The sequence below is a fragment of the Eptesicus fuscus genome, chromosome 21, assembly GCF_027574615.1.
Source record: "Eptesicus fuscus isolate TK198812 chromosome 21, DD_ASM_mEF_20220401, whole genome shotgun sequence".
In the NCBI taxonomy this organism is placed as follows: Eukaryota; Metazoa; Chordata; class Mammalia; order Chiroptera; family Vespertilionidae; genus Eptesicus; species Eptesicus fuscus.
The window spans coordinates 2,314,995-2,319,770 of record NC_072493.1 but is presented as its reverse complement, the minus strand read 5'-3'; positions in this window follow the sequence as shown (position 1 = coordinate 2,319,770).

Genomic DNA, 4,776 nt, shown 5'->3' with positions numbered 1-4,776 from the left:
ATTGAATTCTAATTCCCTCTTGGTTATAGATCACCACTTATGATTCACCGAGAACTGACCGTCTCCTATAGAAACAGCCATGGTTGTACCTAAATATATTGTTACCAAATATTCACTACTTATAATGGAAAAAATGAAAATCATCTAACTGTGCGTCAATAGAGGAATGGTTCATAAATCATAATATACCCGTAACACTCAATTGCAAAATACATGAAGAGTGACTAGCCTGGCCCTAACTGGTCTGGCTCAGTGGATAGAGGGTCGACCTGCGGACTGAAAGGTCCCGGGTTCGAATCCGGTCAAGGGCATGTACCTTGGTTGTGGGCACATCCCCAATAGGAGGTGTGCAGGAGGCAGCTGATCGATGTTTCTCTCTCATCGATGTTTCTAACTCTCTATCCCTCTCTCTTTTTTTCTGTAAAAAATCAATAAAATATATTAAACAAAAAAAGAGTGACTAGCCTGGTCAGATGTACAAGTTATGGTAAGAGAAGAATAACCATGTTGCAGAATATTATGTAGGATATGGGCTTTGCATGTTTTTTATATGTCAGGGAAGGGCTCTGTGGCATGCCGTTTTGGAAATGGTTGTTTAAGATCTACCGATCTAATTATTTATCCACCTATCATCTATCTGTTTATCCATCTATGGAAACTGAACGAAGAGGACGGACAGGCAGTTCGAAGGAGAGGAGACTGGCAAGGCCAGCAAACCTATGAAAGGTGCTCAGTGTCACTCGTCATCCTGGAAATGCAGTGAGAACCGCCAGGAAATAGCCGTGCACGCCCAGCAGGCCGGCAGAAACGTGCATGCACCGTTTTGGTGAGATGTGGAACGAGAGGAACTTGCGCACGCCGCTGGATATCGCCAGACGGCTCTCCCAAGTGAGTGTAGCCACTTAGACTCCGTTGCAGGCGTGCCAATTAGGAGAGCCATTTGCTGGGCCATTTGGTAACATGGAAGGTGCTCCTAGGCCACGACACGGACTTCCGTTCCCAGGCCGGTGCTTTGGAGAGACTCGCGCGCTCAGGGAGAAGGGGACAAGATGGTTCACTGCAGCCCTGGGTGCAAAGAGAAAAGCTAGAAACAACCCCAGCGTTTCTCAAGAGGAGAATGGGTAAGTGAACGGTGCTACAACGACACAATAAAAGAGCGCACACTGCTCACAGGGAACAAAGCAGTGTGACAATGTAACTCACAGAGAACCTGGAAACAGATTCGGAGCTGCAATTTCCCACCTTTTTCATCTCATGGCACATATAAACTAATTACTAAAATTCTGCCGCACACCAAAATATATACTGCTACAGGCCTAGTGCACAAAATTCGTGCATTTGGGGGGGAGGGTTGTCCCTCAGCTCAGCCTGCACCCTCTCCATTCTGGGACATCCCTTTTGTAATCTGGGACTGCTGGCTCCTAACTACTCACCTGCCTGCCTGCCTGATCGCACCTAACTGCCTCTGCCTGCCTGCCTGGTCGCCCCTAACTGCTCACCCCTGCCAGCCTGGTTGCCCCTAACCGCCTCTGCCTCAGCGCCTGCCACCATGACTTTGTCCAGAATGTCCAGTCTAATTACCATATTAGCCTTTTATTAGTATAGATTTTTTTTTTTTGCCGATCCGACAAAAAATAGGTATAATATTGATTCACTCACACTGGACGGCTTTGTTATGTTGGCTGTTGTCGTGTTTTTATTGGACAATCTCAGGGAAAAGAGGTCAGAGCCCCGGCTAAAGCATCAGGTACTGTATGTTTTATAAATGCTTGTGGCACACCCGTTGAAAATCACTGGTGTAGTGGAGAAAAGCAAGTTGCTTATGGCTGCATCTGCTGTGGTGCCATTTCTATAAAGAGGAACGTTACAGAAACAATGTCACGTATTTTTCGTGGGTACAGGTACCTGACGTGGGAGAGTCACGGGAGCATGGAAATGATCATTTCCGGACAGAGGTTGCCTTCGGGGCGGGCGGGAGGAAGGGAACCATGCAAGGAAGAGAGCTGGGGGCTTTCAGTGCTGTCTGGAACGTTTCCTTTCTTAAACTTGGATATTCATCACACGAACCTCTGAAATACTGAGTCTCAAAAGTGCGACTTCGCTCTCTCTTCATCTGGGAGGTTTCATATCAAAGTTAGTTTCCTCTCCCTGCCTCCATCCATTCCTCCCTTCCCCCACCTTCTCTCTATTTCTTTCTTCTTCTTCTTCTTCTTCTTCTTCTTCTTCCTCCTCCTCCTCCTCCTCCTCTTCCTTCTCTCTCTCTTTCTCTCTTTCTTTCTTCTTCTTCTTCTTCCTCCTCCTCCTCTCCTCCTCCTCCTCCTCCTCCTCCTCCTCCTCTTCCTTCCTCTCTTTCTCTCTCTCTCTCTCTCTCTCTCTCTCTCTCACACACACACACACATACACACACACACACACACACACACACACACACACACACTACTTCTGAGGAGTAAGGTTGTGGGGGGAGTGTATTTCATTTTCCACTTTGTATATGTCTGCTTTGGCTCCATCTTCATGGAATATATGGCTTAAGCACAAGAAAAGAAGAGGAAGGAAAAGGAAGAAGAACGGACACTCGTGAGCCACGCATGCTAGATGCAGTGAGCATTTCAACCATCCTGGGCCCCCCTTGGAGGGGCGGGTGGATTCCTCTGTTGGGGGGGTAATTCCCCCTGGAAGGGGCCGCGAGGGGGTGAGGAGAAGGGCCTGTGAGCCTGAGCGGGCGGGATGGCCTTAGGCTTATGGTGACCTCATGCTCAGCTCAGCAGGGAGACAGGGAGACGGGGGACGGAGTGGGGGACGGCGGGCATTGAATCCTGTCGTCTTCAGATACTTCCCCGTGGCCGCCCAGCCAGGTCACGGTGGGCTGTTTTAGGACCAAGCGGCTGCTGAAATGAAAACTCTTAAAGCGCGAGACAGGCCGATAAAACCCTCCTGGGTTACGGTCCATTCACTTGGAGCCAAATGGATTGCTCGTTAATACCGTCCCCCATTTGCCTTGTGACCAATTAGCCGCTATTAAGACCCAACCCATCCTGGCATGAAGGTCTCCCTAGCAGTTACAGGATCTGGAACTCGGGGCGTTTCCTCCCTTCTCCCCGGTGCCCCAACGCTCAGTCCCCAGATTATGTAAGTGCCGGGGGTGGTGCTGTGTTCTGGGCACCAGACCCCATCAGGGAACCCACTGGAGCTGAGGAAAGACCTGGGCAGGGGTCCACCCAGACCTCCTGCATCCTCCTCCCCCGGGGCAGGGGCTGCCTTGGGAGGATGCTCCCGTGACACACAGGCAGGCTGCTGTTTGAACCCGCAGCTAGGATTCGAATCAGCTTTTACTTTCCTTCTTCCTTTTCTCCCTCCCTCCCTCCCTCCCTCTCTCCCTGCCTCCCTCCATGCCTCCCTTCCTCCCACCTCCTCTCTCTCTCTCTCACACACACACACACACACACACACACACACACACACACTCTGACATAATAATACTAGAGGCCCGATGCACGAAATTCGCCACGGCTTCATCCGGAAGGTCGACAGGAAGGATGTCCGGGAGGACATGGGTCTAATTAGCATATTATGCTTTTATTATTATAGATAACACACGAATGACAGACAGTAGCTCATTTATGCTGGCGGCTCTCTGGGCACCACGCTCTACGCTGAATGCTGGTGCCTTTTCGCACAGGCACACCGTGAGACAAATCATCCCCGTTTGACCGGTCGGACAACCGAGGCACGCACACCGAGATGGAGGGGCTGCTGAAGGCGGAGTGAGGGGAGCCCTCAAGGTCTGTGGTTGTGACCCTGAGCCTGAGGAAAGCATGTTCCAGCAGCCGAGTTCCCGGGATGTCAAGAGGAGAGCGCCCGCGGTGCCCCCTCCGCTCCTCCGGCGCAGGGAGTTCCAGGCCAGCCGGAACCTTTATTGAGCACCTGCTGTGTGCCAGGCACTGTCCGAGGTGCTGAGGGTTTGGCCGTGGATCAAAGGGACCGGCTCCACTGCATGGAGCTCGCATTCCTGGGGGACGATGGGAAAGAATGAAACACTCGGCCATACGAACAAGGCTCTGCTGTGCGGAGAGCACGGGAGCTGTGCAGGGAAATAGAACTGGCTGACGTGACGGAGGCCGAGGCGGTGGTGGTGCGTGTGGGGGGTTCTCGCCAGAGTCCTGAGGGTGGGGGTGAGCTGACGAGGGCAAGACGTTAGAGGAAGAGTGTTGTCCCTGCCAGGGGACCCGCCAGGACCCAGGCCCGTGTTAGGAGTGACCTTCTCAGGTTTGGGGAACTGAAGAGCGAGGGAGGACACAGGGACGCGGGTGGGGAGGAGCGTGGTGCGAGGTGGGGTAAGACGTGGACGGCCGGGGGGTCATGGTTGTGAGTCTGGGTCTTACTCCCACGGCCCTGGGAGGAGGCGGGAGGGGTTGCAGCAGGGGGACGAGGTGAGCTTGCCCTGATTTAGAAAACCCTGCGGGCTGTTGTGTGGCTAATCAGTGACCTCAAACATGCTGAAGTGCGTGTGGTCAAGCCAGCAGGCTGCTGAGGTGTGGGGAATGCAAGGGGAACATCCTGGAGGGCTGCCTGGAGTAGGAGGGCTGCCAGTGGCCAGAATTTGGGCAGCTGTGCTCTTCTTGGAGGGACAGACGTGCCAGGAGTATGGAGGCGGCCTAGCCTCTGGGCCGCTGGGAATAGAGGGCGCGGTGAGGACTGAACACCGTCGGGGTGTGGGTTTCCTGTGCAGCGACACCCCCGCGCTCCGGGCCCTCCGTGTGTCCTGGGGGAGACATT